We start from the raw sequence: 22,517 nt of genomic DNA, 5'->3' as shown, positions 1-22,517 counted from the left end.
ATAACATAACATAATATAATTAGAACTGAAGCTAATAAATCAAATATAATGAGAGTGCCCAAAAGTTGGAAAGGCCCCACTATAGCACTGAGGTGAGACACATAGCTGGGTTGAGCAGCAGGGAGGAGAGCTTGACGACTGAAGAGATAGATGTCATACCAAGTCCTTGTATCAGTTCCCCTTGAGCAGAAATAATAACAGAAGAGTGAACAGTCTTCCTGGGCATGTAGTTCTTCTTCTCTTCCAGACAAGTGCCCAAAACTTGAGGATTAACTCTTTCACTCCCAGAGTACTACATGATGTTATGATCTGGAATACTGATAACTAAAAATCGTAAAACCATGACATTTATACTAAAAAATTTCCTGGGCAAAAGATTAAGTAAGTTATGTAACTCTGTTCCCCAGTTTATTTACAGTCCATATCCAGTTGAGAAGCATGGAAGATGGAAATTTGCACTGTGGAGAGCTTAATACATTAATCTCAGTTCATTTCCCCCTTCTCCATTCCTGGGACACTGGACACGAGCAGCCTCATAAAATAGTTAAGTGTAGTTGTTCATGCTAGATCAAACTAAGGTTACCTTTCCAGCCCTATTTGAGTATCAGAGTCCTTTTAAATACATGACACTTCCTCAAACTGTCTTATCATCTGTAAATCAATGCACATGATGAAACGGGAAAGTGAGATCCAAACTACTGCATATGGCAGTCCAAAGAAACCTAATCTGGCATTTTGTCTTTCGGTACTATACACGATAAATAACTGACACTTCATATGCCCATGCTTGTTTGAAGGAAGATTATGTATAACCAGAATGTAACACATCACATGGGCAAATCTACTGGAAACCACTCAGTAGAAACAGGCTAAATCCTGCTTTCTCTCTTCTGCTTGCCCTTGTTTACAGACACCTGGATGTTTTGTGATAGGTTTGGAATAGCATCATCTTGATCACCGTCTGGAGTGGAGCATAAAACCTGGGGATCTATCAGCCACCTACTTAAGTACCTACTTATGTAGTAACTACAGAAGACACAGGTGAACTAAAGCCTACAGGTTAGACTATACTATCTTTGAGACATAGCTTTATTCAAATTCAGTTATGAATATTAAAGAAAGCACTGGATGCAGCCAAATGTCTCACAAGCTTACTAGCAATGTCTCTTGGCATGCAGTCTCTAGCAGTGTTAGGCATTCAAGAAGAAAGTGTTTTCTGGGACAATATGTTTGTTAAATCAAGTTCTGACCTTTTGAATCTTACAGAAGCAGAGTCCTTCACTTCCCATACAAACAAGCAATCTCTCCCACACATAACTCTGTCTTATTCAGTCCCAGATTATACAATGTCAAATTATTGAAAAGCCAACCGTCACCAAGTATGACTGTTAAAAGTCAGCATTAGAACTATTATGTATACAGTAAATGACCACAAATACATTTTGCAGTGTCAAGTTATTGTACAAACACTTCCTGAGTTCTCAATTTACTCACATTTTCCTGAGTGAGTCTTGGGTGAGCTGTACCCATAAGGGTCGGAAAACAAACTCTAGCACTTCAGCTATGGAAATAACTCATATGAGGAAATACGCTATTATATTTTATAATGTGTGATTTACAAAGAAAAAAAAAACCACTTTCTCTCTGCATTATGTATCTTTTTATGAATGAGCCCAAGTGTTGGTAGCAATATTTCCAATTCAAGAAGGAAAGCCAGCTTGGGTCACTCACAGGGACCCAAAAGAAACAGAAACCATGGGCAAAAGGGGGATGATTATATCTGTTGAGGCAATTACAGATCCATACACTTCTGTGCATTGTCTAACTACCCAAAAACAAATTGTGATACTCCAATCTGTACTTTACAGAAGTACAGCATTTCATTCATTTTGTGAAATGGGTGAATGGCAAAGAGACAAGGTCTACAAGCACTTTGGATTTGTAATAATAAGGGCAAAGTTGTTTTATAACTTGGGGAACATTCAATCTTCTGAGACTTCAGTGTGTAAACTTGAATGGATCGATGTCGCTTTTCCTGATAAGAAAGTTTAAGACACAATCTTTAAGGAAATTTACATAACAGAACATCTAATATTTTAACTATTATGTATATAGTATTAGTTCACTTTTCTGGGCAAGTAGATTTGGACACCTAAAGATGTCTAATATCTTTGAAACTCTTCAAAAAATTTCATGTAGAAGAAATACAGAAATTATGTTTTGTATCTTTTTTTTTGTACATTTCACTCAAATTAGGAACAAGAAACTATTTTTATGTGTGCTATCATTTTTTAGACTCTGACTTCATTACATAGCTTTCTAATTTGAGAATAATTTCTCAAGTTGACATGGAAGTGGTAGTAATGTTAGCACAGTAAGGATACCTGTAAACCTTGAATTATTGCTTGCAAACTTTGTATGACTGTTTTCTATCATTAGGGAAATAAGGCAATAAAAGGAAGCTCATAGTCACCAGTGGCAATTTCTTCATTTTACACTACCTTAAAACTTCATATAAACCTTTATCTCAATTGTAATTTTGTTCAAATCCATTAAAAATTCAAGCTTGTGAAACAACAAAGCACATGCAATTTAAATAATGAATGCCTTTATACTTATTATATATATATACTTATAATTATTTTGAAGATCAGCATTTTTTAAGTATCATCCAGGTCTGCTGAGAAAATATATGACCATTATTGGTCATGTTCATCCTTGATGAAATTCTAATATAAGTGTAATATAATTATAATTTTAGTTTTTCTGGCTATAATTGATCCAGCTATTTCATAACTATAGTCAGTGGAAAGAGAAATACTTGAGAAATTGATCTAGAGGGTAAAAGGATTTGTATTTGTATTTGTATTCTGGCCTTCAGCAGATGGTTTTTACAGAACAGAGGAGACAAAGCTCAGAGGCGTCTAAGACTGATATCTGCAGTATAGAGCATAAACATTTCCATATACATAAATTAAGGTTAACATTATTCATTATTTCAAATAACCTCTATTTGACACTGGTGAGGGCACACCTCAAGTTCTGTATTCAGTTCTGGGCCCCTCACTACAAGAAAGACATTGCGGTCCTGGATAGTGTTCAGAGAAAGGCAACAAAACTGCTGTGGGTATTCAAAGAAGATAACCAGAGCTGGGAAGGGTCTAATGATGAGTGGTAAGGGAACATGGACTGCTTAGTCTCAAGTAGGACTGGGGTTGATCTTACTACTCTCCACAGTGACCTGAAAGGAGGATGTAGTGAGGGCAAGATTAGCCTCATTTCCCAAGTAACTAGTGATAGGACAAGAAGTTGGCTTTGCGTTGTAGGAGGTACAGTTTGGATATTACAAAAAATTTCTCACAAAAACAAACAAACAGACAAACAAAAAAAACCACAACAGATTGTCAGTAAAAGGCTAGATGTTGCACTGAATGACGTGGTAACATTTATCTGGCATAGTGGAGATGGTTGATGGTTGGGCTAGATGATCTTAGTGGCCTTTTTCAACCTTAAAGATTCCATGGAGTCTAACACACCGTTTCAAAATCTCCTTTACATGATGCTGCAGAATATGTTTATCCAATTCTTTACTATTCCTAGATTGTTGTGGTTGTTTTTGTTGTTGTTGTGTTTTCTTTTTAACAGAAAAATCTCCTACCTCCTTGATGATCAAATTTCATGTGATGTTTTAATTTTGATGGTTTTCAATACACTAAATGACTCAGTGTATCTAAAAATGCACTTGTATAAAGGACATAATCAAATAAAGCTACTTAAACCAAAATCAGAATTTTTTCATAACTAATTTTGCCAGAAGTTCTAAATACCTAAGTGATATTTGCCATTTTTTCTTGACTCTAGCTTCATGTGACAAGTTGAATTACTGTATGTATTACTCATTTTGGTAAATTATCTCTATATTTACATATTTCTTCCTTATACATGGTCATGAGCGTTTCCAACATTGCTTACCAATCAGTTTACTCTCCACTTTTAGATTACAGTTCCTCTGATTTAGAGTCACTAAATTCAAGAAGAGGGAAATGCACTATAAAGAGTCAGTGAATTCATATGTCCCAATGTCTGTACAAATTCACCAGCACACCAATCACCAATTAAATGTAGAAGTTCACAGGTAACTTTGCAAGAATTACTTTAAAAGACAAAGATATTTACAACTCTTTACAACTGTTTTTAGAATTATATTTTATATACTGCAGGAAACAAAATAAGTGCAAAATTCATGAAGACCACATAGTCAGATCTAGCATATTGTATAACCTCTCAATGCTCATACTACAACAGCCATTTAATGAACACATTCTTAAATATATATAAATCAGAAGTTGAAGATCTTTATGGTTTTGTTTTTTAGTTTCCCTGATTAGGATCATGTTCATATTTAATATTTTCTCCTCCATAATTATTTATGTACAAAGTATTGACTGTATACTAGCAGCAATCACTTTATTATTCATGGCATAAACAGACAAAACAAGGTAAACACAACTGTTCTCCATCCATTTTCATGTCTCAGGACATAAGAAATAGTCTGGAAATATACAAAACTCTTCAGGTAGACAGTTTTCTCTACATTTCTTTCAACTCTATCACTTAATGTCTTTGTCGTTATCATACACTACCAAACTTAAATTTCTCTTCTGAACACATTCATAATGTTATTCCATAAAATTTTGTGTTCCATAACACAAATGTGTACATTAAACACACGTGGGGAAGAGACAGCTAGATGATCCAAACTTCTCAGAAAAAAATGTATTTGGATGACATTCAGTAAGAGTTTAAAGGTCCAGCTAAGGGTGTACTATGAACAAACAAACAACTGAAAATGAAACACAAGGAAGGAGGCCCAACAGTCCATACATGTAATGTCCAGAAATATATACACTTTCTTCCATGACGTATCATGGGAATAGGCGTGGTTGTTCCCTAACCTCTCTGAATTAGAAAAGATGAAGTATATGATCAAAACTACTGATCAGAATAGTGCTTAAGCTGAGATTTCATAATGTCTTCATACTCTGACCCAGCACTGGAAAAAAATTTATCTTCTTAAAGTAAGAAACTTTACTAGAAAGGGCCATCTTAATACTGAATTCAACTAGAACTGAGCCAGATGTTCTAGTGACAAAGAAAGAAAAACAGTTATTTGGAAACAATTAGGTAGTTAAATGAAAATGACTCGTTTAAGCCCCTAAAAATGAAGACTGGTTTAGCACACATTTTGTATGATTAAGCTAGGATTCACTTGGAATTTATCTGAGGTGATATACAGCAGGTCAGATTAGGTGATCTACTGAACCTCTTGGTCTTAAACTTTATGAAACAATACAAGTGTTTATTATATCCAGCCTTGTTCACCCCTCTCTAACTGAAACATTATAAATTGCTAAGTGTTATAATAATTATTAGATGCTTAGTGATTACTGCTTTTTAAGAACACAAAAGAGTAGCCCTGGAAAATGACAGCACAGTTTATATTAAACTGAGTTTTCACATCAATGAATAAATTGCTTATTTATGTTATATTTATAATTGAAAAATAAAAATCACTGTCCTTATAATTTAATGGTTGGTTGAAAGTTATACTATTTCTTTACTTAAACAAACAAACAAACAAACAAAAAAACAGTTTGATGTAATTTAATTGTATTTCTACTTTTTAAAGTACAAAATTACATTATTTCACTGAGAAATTACATGTAAACATTTCTTTCTAATGTTCTCAGTGATTCAGCTGAAGATGCACTATAGCTAACATAGTTTCTGAACAAAAAAATTCTGTTTATCAGAATTGCTTACATACAGCAAGTAATTCTGTTGTTTTAACAAGTTCTTGAGCATTCTATAGTAATAATAAAAAATTTCCTGTGTGACAGATGAGATTAAATAAATCTATTATATTGTCTCAACTTTTACTATTTCCTTATCACTATTGTCTATTTCTGTAGTTTACTGCCAGTTATGTAATAAAAATAATCTACATTGAATTTTTTTTATGTCTAGTTTCATATCCTGAAATCAATTTGCAATTACACTACTATTTTTATGTTACTTTGGTTTTTGAGTGGGAGGGATTTCAGGTGAGACATTCAGAAAGATAGGTCAGTGTACTTGGGCATGCATTTAGTTTATCATTGCCAGTAGTTAGGTGCTGAATAGCATCAAAATGATCTAGTGTATAATGCTGGACTCACATATTCATTTGATTTGAATGATTTTGTTAAGAAAGGGCCATTACACATTATCTAGTCCAACATAAGATTCACAAAAGTTTTAGTTTTCACCATGTTAGCCATACTGTGAGATTAATTACAACTTTAAATTTCAAATTCATTTTTGCCACATCACACATTTCAGAAAATAAATAAATAAATAAATAAATAAAATCACATGTTTCTTGCTCTTATTTGCTTTGCATGCATTTCCATTTATTCATACCCAATTAAGTATTTTCCTCTTGATTAGAGTTTATAAATACAAATTTTCTGCAGAATTGGTGCCTGTCTTAGGAAATATCGACAAAACAAATAGCCTATAAAAATCCCTCTTTCCTATTACGCAGAAAAGAAAGGCCTTCTTCAGTTATACGTATCTGAAGTGTTTATGATTGAAGGCTTTCATCTTATCTGATGAAAATTTTGAACTGTTTTCATTCATACAGTTTTGAGTAATTAATAGGGGACAGTGTTCTCTTCTAGATCTTATCAAAGTTGGGTGGAGTTTATCTGACTCTTATTAAAACAAGTTCTAATTTGAGTTTACATCTTTAAGTATGAATGCAGGCACAATAAAAAAGCAGTAGAGAAGAAACGCACAGTTTCTTCTCTCTGGTCTAAATGAAAAACAGTAAATCTGAAAACTTCTCCCTGTGCTTAATGCCTCACAGGGGAGCTTCTCTGTATCAGTCTTTCTGTACTATTGCATGTATGCACAGTAGGAAGCTATTGTAATGAACTTGGTTGATTCCATCAAATCTAAAGTAAGGTTTACTTTAATTTATATAATGAATTACATCTATTCATGAGAATCTTTTCAGTAGCTTGCTTAATATCAAAATGGCTATTATTTACTTGCAAGATTTCAGGAAATGAGTTTCCTACATAATTGCATTGCTGTCTAATACTACAGCCACAATCAGGTGTATGACATATACTAAGTTCACTCTTGTGTTATGCCTTGTAATGATCAGTTACTCTAATAAAGTTTCCCACAATGGAAATACAACATAAAAATGTAAAGCTTTCCCTCCCATACACTGTACATGTATTAATAGCATCTGTCATTCTTTATAATTCTGAGGGAAGGAGTCTCACATAGAAATATGAAGAAATATTATCTCCCACACTGAAACAATGTGTACATCGCATCAATCCAACTACAATCTTGTAGGAGCTATTAACTGATTTTAATTTTTTTTGTTTTTGTTTTACCTTTTTTAGAACCTTGCCTTAATTGCAAGAATGTTGAACTTCATGGACACTAATATAACATTGGAGAAGAGCAAAAACAAATGTTTAGTCATGTTTTAATAATGCTAACGTTACTGTCAAGATAGATTTTTATTACTTTTTTTATTTTTTTTTTATTTTAATGCATTATGCATTATGTCTTCAAAATCAGTTCCTGAAAACACAGTGCTATATTAATCAATACTTCAGAAAAAAAAAATGTACATTTTGCGAGGGTGAAATAATGAAAGCCTTCAGATTTATGCATCTTTCTTGACAGAAGTAAGAAGATTAGTAATGGGTTTTAATGACTAAAACATGAGTAGCGAATGGCAAATTGTCTCTTGATTTTGTGATAGCCTTGTGGGTGCATGAACTGTTAGTTTATCAGAGAATAAAGGACCAAAATAAAGTGGAGACTAGTAGGCTAAAGTAGGACAATATACAACAACATACAATAAAATTTTTCATAAATTCTAACAAATTATCCGTACCTTCTAACATTTTCTCACATTTCTTTCGTGGCTAATGACACCAAACAGAAGAGTTATGATCCATTTTGTTCTTACCTATCATCTTCCTCACTACACATGTGAACGAATTCTTTGATCTGCAATTCAGAGAAACATGCATCACTGTCATGCACCTCAGATGTGGCCTTATGTGATCCCTGGAATGTAAAAGCAGGGCAGCAGGAAGTTGGAAAGAGACTTTCTTATGTATACAGTTATGATGAGAGGAATATGAAAACATGATATCAAGGAAACAGAAAGTTTGGGGGGTTGGACAAATAATAATTGGAATAAATAAAGCATTAAAATAGCTTAGCTTATGGAAAAAAATGTTAGTAGGGAAAGACTCTAAATATCTTCATTCTCAAAAGACGAGTTAAGCATTTTCTGAAATTTTTATAGAGATAAGAATGGGGGAAGAGCAGAACAAGCCAAAGTCAGTATCAAACATGAACACCAAATATTGCCATCTCTTTTCATACCAAAACAAAAGAGAAAAAAAAAAATAACAACATTAAAATCTGATGCATAATACACATTTGCTAGTTCATTAAAAAATAAAATTGTTCATACTTTGCAGTAACAGAGTAAAACTAAACTAAATGTGCAAGTATGTAGCCAAATAGACAAAACTGTCATGAAGGTACAGTCTAACACTGTCAGAACAGTACAAATGCTGGCATGGCTTATAGACCTGAATCTCATAGTTGATGTATAGTAGACTATGCACAGAAGGAACACACAATGAGTAACATTTATATGTTATAAAGTGTGTGAAATTTTTCAGCATGATGATAATTAGAAACAGCAGTGTAGGTTACAAGTAGTTGTCTGCCTGATGTGAACACTGGAAGACACCACACTAACAGTGATGTCAAGCCACAAACCTATTTCGTAAAGCACAACAATCAGACAAAACCAGATTTTTTTTCAAAAATTAGTCTTTCATTTTCCCTCAACAGTTTTTTTGTAAAAGCAGTTTAAAAGGAAATGTTGGCCATTGAGCAACCAAACACTACTAAAGGCAAAGGCTTTTCTATTTTGTGGTCATCAAATCTCACCTTCAGTAAGGTAGTAGGCACTGAGGGTGGAGTGTTTTGTATGCTTTTGTTAATCTTTTGTCTTCAGAGAATAATCAGGAGACAGATGGTAAAACTAAAGCCAATACATTAAAATGAGAGAAAACAAGAAAAGCTAAATCTCAAGTTAGACAGTGTGATACTAGAAACAACAATTTTTTCCCCCTAACTTGTGTTGTTGTTGTTGTTGTTTGTTTGTTTGTTTTTAAATATGCCAACAGCATAGAATCATAGAGTGGTTTGGGCTGGAAGGGACATTTAAGAGCATCTCGTCCCAACCCCGCTGCAATATGCAGGGACACCTCCCTCTGTACCGGGTTACTCAAAGCATCACCCAGCGTGGCCTTTAGTGCTTCCAGGGTAGGAGCATCTACAGCCTCACTGGACAACCTGTTCCAATGTCTCACCACCCTTATAGTAAAGTTGTCTAAATCTACCATCCTTCAGTTTAAAACAAATTTTCCCTTGTATGTGCCCTTATAAAAACAAGAGGAGGTCAAAACAAAACATTTGATTGATACCTGAAATGGATGGTCTTCCAACAAGTACAGATGGGGAAAAGACAAAGGAACTTATTTTGCCTCAGCATTTAAGAGTAAAAACAGATCCTTGGGCTGCCTGGCCCCCAGAGTTGGTAGACCATGACTGAAGGAGCAATGGCTTTCAATAAGTGGCTTCCGAATTACAAAGAAACAGTTGTATCAGCTCGGTGTTCACAAGTCGGTAGAACCTGAGGGGATTTATCTGAGAGCGCTGAAGAATTTAGTAAATTCTTCATAAATATTTTTAATAATTAAATAAAATATCCAGCTATTATCCAAAATAGCTGGATCCCTCTCAATAATTTACCGAAGGTTGTTTGAATCTGGTGAGGTCCCTGCTGACTGCAATCTAGTGTCACAGAGTTAGCTAGATCAATCTGTGCCCATGACAGGTGGCAGCAAGCCCATGGGTCCCCTGGCCCAAAAATGGGAAGGGAAAAGAGGAAGGGTAGGGAGATGGGAGCTGGGCCCAAAAACAGAACAGTGGCAATGATCTAAGGAGGAAACTTAATTTTACTAAATATGATATCAGAGTGCAAGATAATACAATATAATTGAAACTGAGGATAATAAATCAAATAGAATGAGTGTGTCTGGAACAAAAAACGTTACTAGAACTGAAGGCGCATGGCTGGGGAGCACACCCACACACTGCCAGGCAGTGCGTGAAAGAGACAGGGAGCAAGATCCCATGACTTCCTCCTGTGGCTGATCTTCCTCTCTGAACGTGAAATCATCTGGGTTATGTAGTTCTCTTCTTAGAACCAGGTATCCGAAAAGTTGTCAGCCTGGGCAAAAACTACCAGAGAGAGGTTTGCCCTTTCCAGAAGCTGGAAGGACCCAAACTACAGGGTTCCATGTACTATTAATACTTTTGCCATTGGCCTTCCCCCCATAGAGGTTTCATCCTCTTCACTCACGAATAACCTGTGCAGTAGTATCCATACTTAAGTCCACGCCCCTGGGTCTCCAGCCCTCTTATGTCTCTTATGTGTGGCATCTCTTCTTTGAAGGCCCGAGGTCTCATGGGCTCACCAAGCTAAAAATAATTCACCATCCAAGTCTATTATTTGAGCCACCTCTATCTTGGCAGCTCGTCTACCTGAAGATTGTTCTCTTGTTCTTCAGTATCCCAACTCTTGGGCACACAAGCATCTACGTGACCCAACTTTATGACCATAGTCTTTATTCTGGCAGCAATGTCTTTTCACAGTTCAGCAGTCCAAATGGGTTTACCCCTCCATTGCCAGTTATTTTGTTCCCACTGCTGTAACCACCTTAAAGTGTTTGCCACCATGCATGAATCAGTATGAAGATAAAGCATTGGCCACCTCTTCTGTTCAGCAACTTCTAAGGCCAGTTGAATAGACTTTACCTCTGCAAATTGGCTTGATTCTCCTTTTCCTTCAGTGGCCTCTACAACTTGTCATGTGGGGCTCCACACAGCAGCTTTCTATCTGTGATACTTCCCCACAATATGACATGATTCATCTTTAAACAGGGCAAATTTCATTTTCTGGTAATTCATTGCAAGGTGGGGCTTTTTTAGCATGCAGTACCTCTTCTCCTGGTTATGTTCCAAACCTTTTGCCTTCAGTCCTGCCCATAATCACCAATAGGATTCCTAGATGACTGAGGTTCCCATCCAAGCTTGTTGTGTAATCAACACAATTGTTTGGTTAGACTTAAAGATGTCAAGCAGTCCCTTTCAACTGAACAATTCTGAATCTGAGAAAGTTGTACAAATTACTACTTTTCCCATTGCATTTGAGACAATTGAAAACAACATTTCTGGACTTCATTTGAATCTATCCTTGTTAGCAACCTGAGAGAAAATACTAAGTACTTTGGTATAGTTTCTATTATATGGAGGGAAATATACATCCTAGAATTAATGAGCCTTATGTTGTTATATGCTTCAGAAATAAAACATTGTAAACAGTGTCCACAGGTCTTTAGACCTCACCAAGGCAATTGGCATAACATATTAAAGTGAAGTAGTTTCAAATCACTGCTTCAACTGTTTTTGATAACTCACTTAGGACAGTACTCCCAAGTGGAACATTTTCTTCACAGAGAAGTTTGTCTTCCTCTAAGCTGTATAATGACCTAACTCAAACAAAACAGCAACATTTACTTTATGATTTTAGTGCAGTGTGAACTTTGTATTTTACAAAGCAAATGAAATTTATCATCAGAATTTAGTTACCTAGAAATTTTACTATCCTTTAAATGTAATACAAGGAAATAAATGAAGGCCGAGAACCATCTTCTGTAGTCCAGTGTTAAGTGTAGAAATATCTTATTCTGTCAATTTGATTTCATAGCAGGATGAAAAATGTCAAAAGTAGAAATGACAAATCAGTCTAGTGAGGAAAAATGACTCTCAGACAAGAGATGTCATTTGTCATGATTGCCATTTGACTGCACTTTCTCCTGTCTTCTCTTTCAGATGAATGTTACTTTGCCATTAATTTAAAATTATCTTAAATCAACGATGGGTTGAACATGAAAAGCGAAGGTACTTGTCTTTTAAAGTTTTGCAATATGTAGAGATCTATTCAAATGTAAACTTATTGAAAACTGACATACACATAATAAAAGAGGTTATCATCATTAATTGTTAACTTAGAAAATACTATGGTTCTTTAGTTCAAAAGTCCATTTTTCCTAAATGCAGGCAACAGCATGGCTTTTGTTCAAAACTGACACAGCTGAGCACAGCTCTCCAAGCCACTGCATAATATGGGTGGTAATTAAGCCACAGCTTCAAGGTTGCATGGGCACAAGACAATTCAGCCTAATGAAGTATCGATTGGCTGCAGTCGAGGTAAAACAAGTTGACATTCATTTAGAGGTAGCAATGTGAATATACCACAAAGCCACCAAAGAAATAAGTGAAAAAAACAATGGGACTGAATTTTAATCTTGCAAACACAATTAAGAATCTTATTTACAGCATGTTGCTATCACTTAAACTAAAGGTAATTGCGTACTTACTGCCCTGACATCAGATTCTTAAATCAGCAGAAATTATATTCATAGGCTGGTGGCAAAAAGCATATGAAGTTCAGTGCTTCAATTAGAGCCTATCCTAACACTTCAGAAGCTCATCTGCAAAAACAAACAAACAAATAAATAAATAATAATTTTAAAAAATAGTTGCAATTAAATTTCCAGTTTAGTTATTCATACAGCTTAATTTATTTTAGAATGTTTTAAAATGCTATGATAAACACTGCAGTAACATAACTTTAAATTATGTAACTTCTGAATTCTATCCACAGAATACTTGCAATTGGGTTTCTATACATTGTCACATTATGCAAATACTCAACACAATTTGTAAGCCTAATTTTTTCTTTACTTTATTCATGACTATAAATTTATCTTATGTCCACATATGTAAATATAAAATTGCCATATGAAAATATAATGTATATAGTAATGTATAGATGTACGTATTTGAAGCAACTCTTGTAAGCATTTTTCTCCTGATTAACAAAAACAATTTTCTCAGCAGATATTCATAACAGCCACAGTTTGACTGCAGAATTTTCACCATTAATTTCAAATAAAACAAGAGAATTACTTTTTGGTCCTATTACTAAATATTCAGGAGATGTGAGATGTGGAAACTAATATGAAATTACTTAATTATTGCTGTGTATCAATATGTTTAATAAAAAGATTGAAAATTCGACTTATGTACTTTAACTATGGTATCGAAATAATATACAAAAAATATGTCTCAGATAACATACAACAACAACAAAAAAAGAGCCACAGAAATCAAAGTAAATGATTCCTTAAAAAATTAATTAAATATAAAAACTTCTGTTCACAAAAACTATATGAAGACGTTTCCGTGGTTCTCAATGATTTCTTTACATTTGAATAGATGATTTTAAACAATTCATTAGTAGCTTATATATTCAAATTTGTTTTTATTATTAATCACAACCTCTTTCCTGAGGTTGTCACTGAAAATAATGTTTTGGCAAAAGGACACCATAACTTTTTACACTATTGTAGACAGATAAGCACTTAAGTCTACTGACATCTTGCAGACAGACACTCAGAAATCGCACTAAATGTACTACATGACACCATTCTAGCCAAACCCTCCTTATAAAGCTGAAAAGAAAATATCTGACAGCTTTTCATCTTTCAAAAGTGCAGACATTTTACAGCTTGCACCAGTCACAATTTCTTTTAAAAAATAGCCCCAAATGTCTGAGAAAGTGCTAATGTGTGTAATTGCATTATAGACCCCTCCGGCAGAAAGATATTTCTTTAAAAAGTAACTCATTAAAGCACTGATTGCCAGATGTTGGGATTCACATCAATTGCCCTACTTGTGTACTGAATTAAGGCAGTATGAGCACTGAAGTCTTGAGCAGTTTTCGTAATTAAAGTGTTATCCTAAAAGTCAGAAAATTGAGATTTGTAACTCAGAATATGTTTATTGTACATGATTTCTGACATGCATAAATATTTTTTCATCATATACATAAACTAATTCCTAGTCTCTTAAAATCATTCCAGAGTATTAAATAACAGAATATATGTAAAACGATAGAAAGAAAACAAAAACAAAAATCTCTTAGCATAGCAGCATTATACACTTGCAAGAACAACTGTATTACTGTCCAGACATTATGAAAAGAAACTTCATAGAATATTTTCTAGATAACCCTCAAGATAATTTCAAACCAAAAAAGCTGTCAAGTTCATCTTTTACTGCTGGAGTCCTATGTGGTCTACCGAAAAAAAGATCATCACACTGCATAATGGGAGAAGAAATAATTCTCCAGAGCATAAATCAGACTTGCCTATAAATATTCCCCCTCTGCTTTGATCAGGTCTAGCCACTTCACCAGTTCATTGGTGAGGTCTACAGTGTATGTGGAAGTGGCAGGAAGAATTTGCGACTAGTGCTTTTGTTAAGACTAAATATTAATCTTGGCTGATACACTTCTGATCTTACATCTCAATTGTAAAGGGATAATGAGAGGAATTCAATCCAGTATCAGTGCAATGGGAACTCCAGAGATGGAAATGTTCAGTCCAGCACAATTCAATCTCTTTACCCAACTGACCTCAGAAAGAATCACTGTCCAGTGAAGAGAAGCATTTTGGAATTAATGGCAACATAAAAAATATTTTCTTTTTGGCAGACTACCTGTTGGACCACTAGGAAAGAAGCTGTACATCAGTGAAGGGATAAGGTGAAAGCACCGATCACTCTTAAGAGAACTCATCAAACTAGTTGCTATAATTGTGCTGGAAAAATCATACACTCCACCTGTAAAAATGAGGCATATTCAGGCAATATCCTGAGGCCTAAAATTATTCTTAAAAAAAAAAAAAAAATAATAATTTCATCGTTACAAGTTCACTTGTCTTACTGAGAATTCAAATACCTTACTATTCATTAATGGCAATGGGTACACCATATTTTTACAGGATTTTTCAAGCACAGTACTACGTACTAGGATACCTAGTAAGCGAGTTCTCACACATTTACTTTTCCAATTCTCTTTCACATTTTACATTGGGAGAGTAAGTGAGCAGAAGCGTGGTACTTAGCTGCCTGTCAGAGTTAAACAACTCTGACTCAAAATTTTATCAGCACTGCATTATTCAAATAATAAATAAACAAATAAATAAACAAAATGTTAATGATGTATTCAAAATTATAAAAGTTGAGTTGAACATATCAGCTGTTTACTGCTGCATATCATCGATGACTCAATAATCTATATTCAATTAAATTTATTTTTCAATATAGGCAACATTACTCGGTTTTGAAGGAAAATTTAACATTTTCTAGTGCAAGAATGTGTTCTTGCAACATTCATGTACAATGCTATGTTAAAACGCCCCTTGTTTATGAAAAAAGTATTTAAACTGAATGAAAATTGTAGCTGATGGTGTGTCAGTCAATTTTCTGAACTTCATTTGAATAATTAGAAACAGTTCCCGGGAAACCCACATACTCTAGCATTCTCTCTCTACAGCTAATGTCAACTCAGACATCCTTTACACTCCTTTTTACTTTCTACCTTGAATATCAGTATACTTCACTTTACAATAAAACAAAATAAAGCACGCAATCACTTCAGATAAATGTGACAACAAAATAAATAATTCTTATGTCACTTAGGAAAAGAGATTTGCTTAGCTATAGGAAGAGTCTATTCACAGTAAGTTTTACTTCATCTGACAATTGAGTGCACACATTTTTGATAAAAATATCAATTTTTTATTATTTATTCATTTTTCAATGAAATATGATTCAGTGAAAAATAGTTATACCCTCCACAGAAGAGGACTGAAAATGTGTTTTGTATAGATATAAAGCTAAACCGTCAAAAACAAACAAACAAACAAACAAAAAAGAATAACTACAAAAAACTAACATAGCAAACACTTTATGTGTTTTAACAAATAAAAGGCTACAGTGATGGCTATTGATACATAGTGTTTCTTATTTTTATTTTATTTTTTTTAATAATCTAGATAAAGTTTCTCAAATAAAAATAAAATAACCCAGGTGTTTTGTGCTCTTTTGCAACCTGGTCAAACAGCTTTTGCCATTCTAAACTGCACTACAGTCAAAGGAACTTCTTTATTGAGCTCGGTCTAGATTTCTAACTTCAAAGTCTTTGGCCGAATGTAGCTTTTCATCACTTGATGTATTACCTACTCACTCTTAAGAGGAAAGGAGAGGATCCAATCACTGGATCTTCAAGAAAGTTGGAGAAATTAACGTTAATAATAATAATAATAATAATAATAATAATAATAATAATAATAATAATAATAATAATAATAATAAAAAGGCTGATTGTTCATGATAAATTGCTGATATCTGTATCTTATCCCAGTTCCACTGGTAAACTGTAGCAAAGAGGTACACGGTTGTCCAAGAACTGAGAAGAGCAGAACTCCATGGTCTCAGTCTGTCTAGCACCGTGGTTATAATCTTGCAATAGTAGTTTTTATTTATTTTTAAACATTTGTTGTTGCCTATATTACAGAGGATCTGTGTATTAGAAGTATACTTACTTTAACTAAAGGTTGAAAGTGATGTAAATGTCTCAAAGGTCTAAGAATAAGATAAACGTATTTTTCCAAAGGGTCATCGATTCAGATTCCATCAAAAACTACAATGCTTTGTTTTTTCAAAAATGTCATTTTGATTTACATTAGACCGCTGTCTAATTTACAGGGATCAGAGTCACTGTTTAAAGCAGCCTGTCACTATGCTTATCAACCCTAAAACTGAAGTTAAAGAATCAATTGGACCTGCACCTGACTTTTTACTCCAAGTGATGTGATTTTTTAAAACGATAACTATATTGTAGAAAATATGATACTTTCAATTAAATTTTAAAAATTAAAAATTCACTGCTTACTAGGTAGAAAAGTTATAAGCATATGCTATAAGGATTATTTCATTATAACTGTATTCACTCTAACTCCTAGTACTATACTACTCAAAGATTAAGAGAGAAGTATGTGCCTCAGAAGATAAACAGAACTGGAAGGAGCTTTCCAGTCACATATTCTAAGCACTTGAACAGCACAAACTGTATTTTCTCTCGCATGAATTGATAAATCTTCATCTGAAAAGTGATTAGTCTATTCACTTCCTCAATAAAGGCCTGTTCCTGATCTTCATTCCTCAGATGGATAGACAATCTGTTCTAATTTTAAGTAAAAATGTAACTGTGACTATATATAGATATTTATAATCATTTGTTCATCATGCATAAAACTATACTTTAAATTTTTTATTCCAAGCACCAGCTTCATTCATACAAAGTTAGCATTGCCACAATCTCATCACAATGTCAAGTGAAGACTATGGAGATTGCATTATGATGTCAAAATGCAATTGTAAGGAATTTTTATTACTATCTATGGTCACCACATTTACAATATCAAATTATGATGAAAAGTGTTCCAATGTTTCTCTGGAGATGAAATTATAATGTCAGGCTGATGACACAATGAGGTCAGTACAAATCTTCATAGAACCAACTGCAGTGTTCATGCATGGGAAATGCATAAAGTCTGTCATATAAAAACTGTAGAAAAACAGATTGGACAAAATCTCCTAAAAACGTTGGTAAGCAGTAAAAGCAAGTTGGCATAAGCTTCAGAAAACATTTAGTAATGTCAAAAGAATTGTAAAAGTTTGCAGGAAATGCCAGATTGACATTTAAAAATTATTTACATTAATAGCCACTGTCTTCTAGGAAGATGCTCATTTTTGCTCTTGCTTCAGTTTCTGTTTTAATCCCATTCATACTCCTATGGAAAAAGGCCATAACGATCTGTATTTCTTTATAGAAGACAGTATACAATATCATCTCCTTTCAACATTCCATTCCATGGAAGGTCTTGTTATATTCTTCATGGATGGATATATGATATCTTACGGCAAAATTTCTCCTTTCTCACTTTCTTTTATCAATATAAATATCTAGTTAATTGTCTACACCAACTATGAAAGCAAACATCTCAAGCGTACCCTCTCAGTTCTTGTTCTTTCTCTGTTTAAAGTTTTCTTTTGCTTTTCCTGATGGTCTTCTTTTCTAAGTGTGCAGTTTTTGATTTTAATCCTCACATCTAAGTAGTGTTAAGCACAGTGTTCTTTACTTCTCTGTTACAGATTTATTTATTTATTTATTTATTTGCTAGTATATTAGCTTTTTCTACCATATTTACGATGTTTGCAGCCAAGATGTGAAATATCTAATTGTTCTGGTGATGTTGCTTCTATGTAGTTCCTTTATTTCATTTAAAATGCAACGTATTGTGATTATGTTGTCTTATTCCTGACTGAACAATGAATGAGTTGTTAAATTCTGGCAGAACTGTAGTATGCTCTTCTTCTCAGTATCTTTGTTCACCACGCTTTTTTTGCTCTCTAGTATCACCACTGAACCATTTCTTCATAAGTTTTGTTTTCACTGATGCTAGGTTTTGCTACTTTTGGCAGAGGATTTTTTCTTTCCTGTCTGTATTGTAAAAAAATATGCTTCTCAGTCTACAGGCACTTCAAAAATAACTCTCTGATATTATTTCATCTCTTCTAAATTCCAAATATTCAAGTAGATTTTTTCCTGTACTTTGTCTTAGAACAAAATTTTATTTCCAGTAGCTTTCTTATTTCCTTCAAGTCTCCTTTTACTGTTTCTTATCACAAGGTAGGAATGCCGCATTGCAACACTGGTAGGCCTGGGTTCGAATCCCCCCTGTGCTGCAAGTGGTAGAAGTGCCGCTCTGCTACACAGGGGCTCAAATCCCGGGAGATGGACTCGATGATCTCTAAGGTTCCTTCCAACCCGCACAAGACTGTGATATTGTGAAACTACATTCACTTCTCTTGTGCATTCAGATCAGTTTTCAGTGCAAATCTATTTCATACAGTCTTATTTGATAACTATTCAGGCATAAGATAATATTTTAAAAGAAGAGAATTGTGAAAATTTACCTGACCATAGACACTGCTATATAGTTGAGAAATGCTACTTTTATTTAGATAAACTTCAGTTCATTAACTAGAGTTTGATCTTCTTTCTGTATTTGTACTGATAGTTCTTAAGCAAACTATGACTGCAATATTATAAAACTATTTCAAGTAAAATTTCAAATAAATTTTTCCATTCAAAACACACAGTTCTAGTGAATCCCTGCCTTCATGAGTTATCAGAGCAAAATTTAAATATTGTTAATGGGACAGCATAATATTTTAAAAACCCACATATTTGCAAATAATAATCCATGATATTCCAAAGCCCTGAAGGACAGTGGAAGGTTAATATGATTGCCAATACAGTGGTATATTGGTGACAGACTACACTATGGTGATGTCTGCAGGGCATATCCACCTTAATTTTTCTTGCAAATTTTAACCTTTCCCTTTTTGAGTGTCCTGTTCTAAATTGAAACATATTTAAAATGATAACATCGTTACAGTTTTCTAAAAAAGAGTATATAGACTTTTTCCACTTGTTTCAAACTGATGTTCAAAAGAATAGCACAAATAAAAATATTAATTACAATGAAGATTATTACTTAAATAATAAATATATTCATAGAATTATTGAATCACAAGGTTGGAACGGACCTACAAGATCATCTAATCCAAAGTTCCTCCCATTACCATTGCTACCACAGGCAACTAAACCATATCTCATAGCTCCTCATCCAGATGCTTCTTGAACACTGCCAGGGATGGTGACTCCACCACCTTCCTGGGCAGCCATTCCAGTGCCTGACTACTCTCTGAGAGAAAATTTTTTTCCTTACGTCTAATCTAAACCTCCTCTGGTACAACCTGTGGCCATTTCCTTGGGTCCTGTTTATTGCCTGGGAGAAGAGGCCAAGCCCCTCCTCATCACAGCCTCCCTTCAGGTAGTTGTAGAGTGCAATGAGGTCACCCCTGAGCCTCCCTTTCTCCAGACTGAACAATCCCAGCTCCTTCAGCTACTCCTCATAAAACTTGAGCTCCAGACTCCTCACCAGTTTTGCTGACCATCTCTGGACACAATCCAGGTCCTCAGTGTCTTGCAGTGAGGGGCCCCAAACTGATCACAATACTTGAAATGCAGCCTAACCAGTGCTGAGTACAGGTGGATGATTACCTCCCCTGTCCTTCTGGCCACAGTATTTCTAATGCAGGCCAAGATGGCATTGGCCCTCTTGGCCATCTGGGCACACTGTCAGTTCATGTTAGCCAAGTATCATTGAACACCCCCAGGTCTCTTTTCTCTTCACAGTCATCCAGACACTCAGCCCCAAGCCTGTAGCACTGTATGGGGCTATTTTGGCCAAAGTACAGGACCCAGAACTTGGCCTTGTTGAACTTCATCCCATTCACCACAGCCCAGCAATTCAACTTATCTAGATCCCTCTGAATGGCCTCCCTACCTTCAGGCAGATGGACGCTACCTCTCAACTTGGTGTCATCTGCAAACTTACTGAGGCTACACTCAATCCTCTCATCTAGGTGACCAGTCTGGTCACCCAGCCATTGAACGAGATAAGGTTGGTCAAGGACAACCTGCCTTTCATGAAACAGGCTGGCTGGGCCTGATCCCCTGGAAACCATGTACATGCTGTGTGATCTCATCCAAATGATTTACTCCATAGCTTCATCTGGTAGTGAGGTCAGGTTGACAGGCCTGTAGTTCCCCAGATCCTCTTTATGGCCCTTCTTATAGATGGAAGTCACATCGGCAAGCCTCCAATCCTGTGGGACTTCTCCAGATGAGCAGGAATGCTGGTAGATGGGTAGATCGCAGGCAGATAGCAGCTCGGCAATCACCCCACCCAGATCCCTCAGCACCAGAGGATGGAGTCCATCCATTCCCATAGACTTGTGACAATCCAGATGGAGGAGGAGCTCTCTAACTGAATTTATGCAATGTATAATGTATCCTTTTTTTTTTTTTTTTTTTTTTTTTTTTTTTTTTTTCTTTTTCTTTTTCAATTATCTCCCCAGCTCACCTTGGCAAACTGAGCAAATGGCTGTGTGGTGTCCATTGGGTTAATTTATAGCATTCAGAAAAACAACAACACAATGATGCTAAAATTTTGAATCCCTGTAAGATTCAGTGAATTCTCATGAAATATCACTAACTTCACAATTCCACTACATATTTGTACTATTACATATTGAAAAGGCTTTGCTTACCCAAGCAGCAGCATCTTCTCTACAAGCTGTAGCTAGTAATACATCTTGTAGCATAGACTGATACAAACAATTTAAGACTTTTTTTTTTTTAGGCCCTTTCAGGAAAATAGAAAATTCAGGCAAATTCATACTAGTTTCTTTAAAAAGGGAATAAGTGGTGACACTTAATCATATAGTCACACATAAAGCCTTGTAACATCTCTCATTTAGAAATTTCTTAGCAGGAAAAACTTAAATATAAGTAATTATTATTTACATAAAATTCTTCCCCTTAAACTTATTGATTTTTTCTTTTATTTAGAGTAATGTGTGGCCTACAGACCTCTTGTCTATTTCTCTAGTTTATAAAGGAGCTACCTCAGAAGTCATTAATCCACCTTGCAACATTTGGAAACTCTTCGGTGGAGTGAAAACAGAGAGAAAAAAAAAAAAAAAAAAAAAAAAAAAAGGATTGAGTTATTGAGTTTTATGAATGAATACTTACCTAATACAGAAAGAAAACAGAGGTGAAAATTAATGCCTCTATCTGTATGTTCACCTGTGTTTCACTACATATAATTATAATTAGATTTGTCACATTCACAGTAAACTCATTAGCACTTCATCATCATAGTCTCATAGTCTCGTGCAGGTTGGAAGGGACCTTAGAAATCATCAAGTCCAACCCCCCAGGATTCGAGCCTCTGTGTAGCAGAGCGGCACTTCTACCACTTGCGCCACAGGGGGGATTCGAACCCAGGGTCTACTGGTGTTGCATTGCGGCATTCCTACCACCTGCTCCACCGGGGCACACTTTCCCCACTAAATTTCCATTTTGTTATGTTACAACAAGGCTTCAGTTGCAATACATCAATATACAGTAGTAAATGTCATAAAATTCTCAGTATATGCTGGTAGATAGAGATTCAAAATATAGGTAAGCTTTTTCCACTTGTTTGAGACGTGATTTGAAAGTGGAAAATATTCTTTTCCCAATGATTTTCACTGGGATTTAGGAACCAGAAACTTCTGGAAAACCTTAGCTTTTATTGAAAATTCTCACGGTCACTCTGAGGACCATCCTCTGGTGTGTCAGGTGCACTTTAACTGGATTTGAAAGCTGTTACTCCTCCCATCTCTGAACTCAAGAGATGTTCCTCTGTGAGCTGTAATGTGGGCTCTTCAATACATTTAGTTCTATGAATAATTAATGTGTC

This window comes from Coturnix japonica, chromosome 2 (assembly GCF_001577835.2).
Source record: "Coturnix japonica isolate 7356 chromosome 2, Coturnix japonica 2.1, whole genome shotgun sequence".
Lineage (NCBI taxonomy): Eukaryota > Metazoa > Chordata > Aves > Galliformes > Phasianidae > Coturnix > Coturnix japonica.
The sequence above is the reverse complement of the archived record's forward strand: the minus strand, read 5'-3'. Positions refer to the sequence as shown.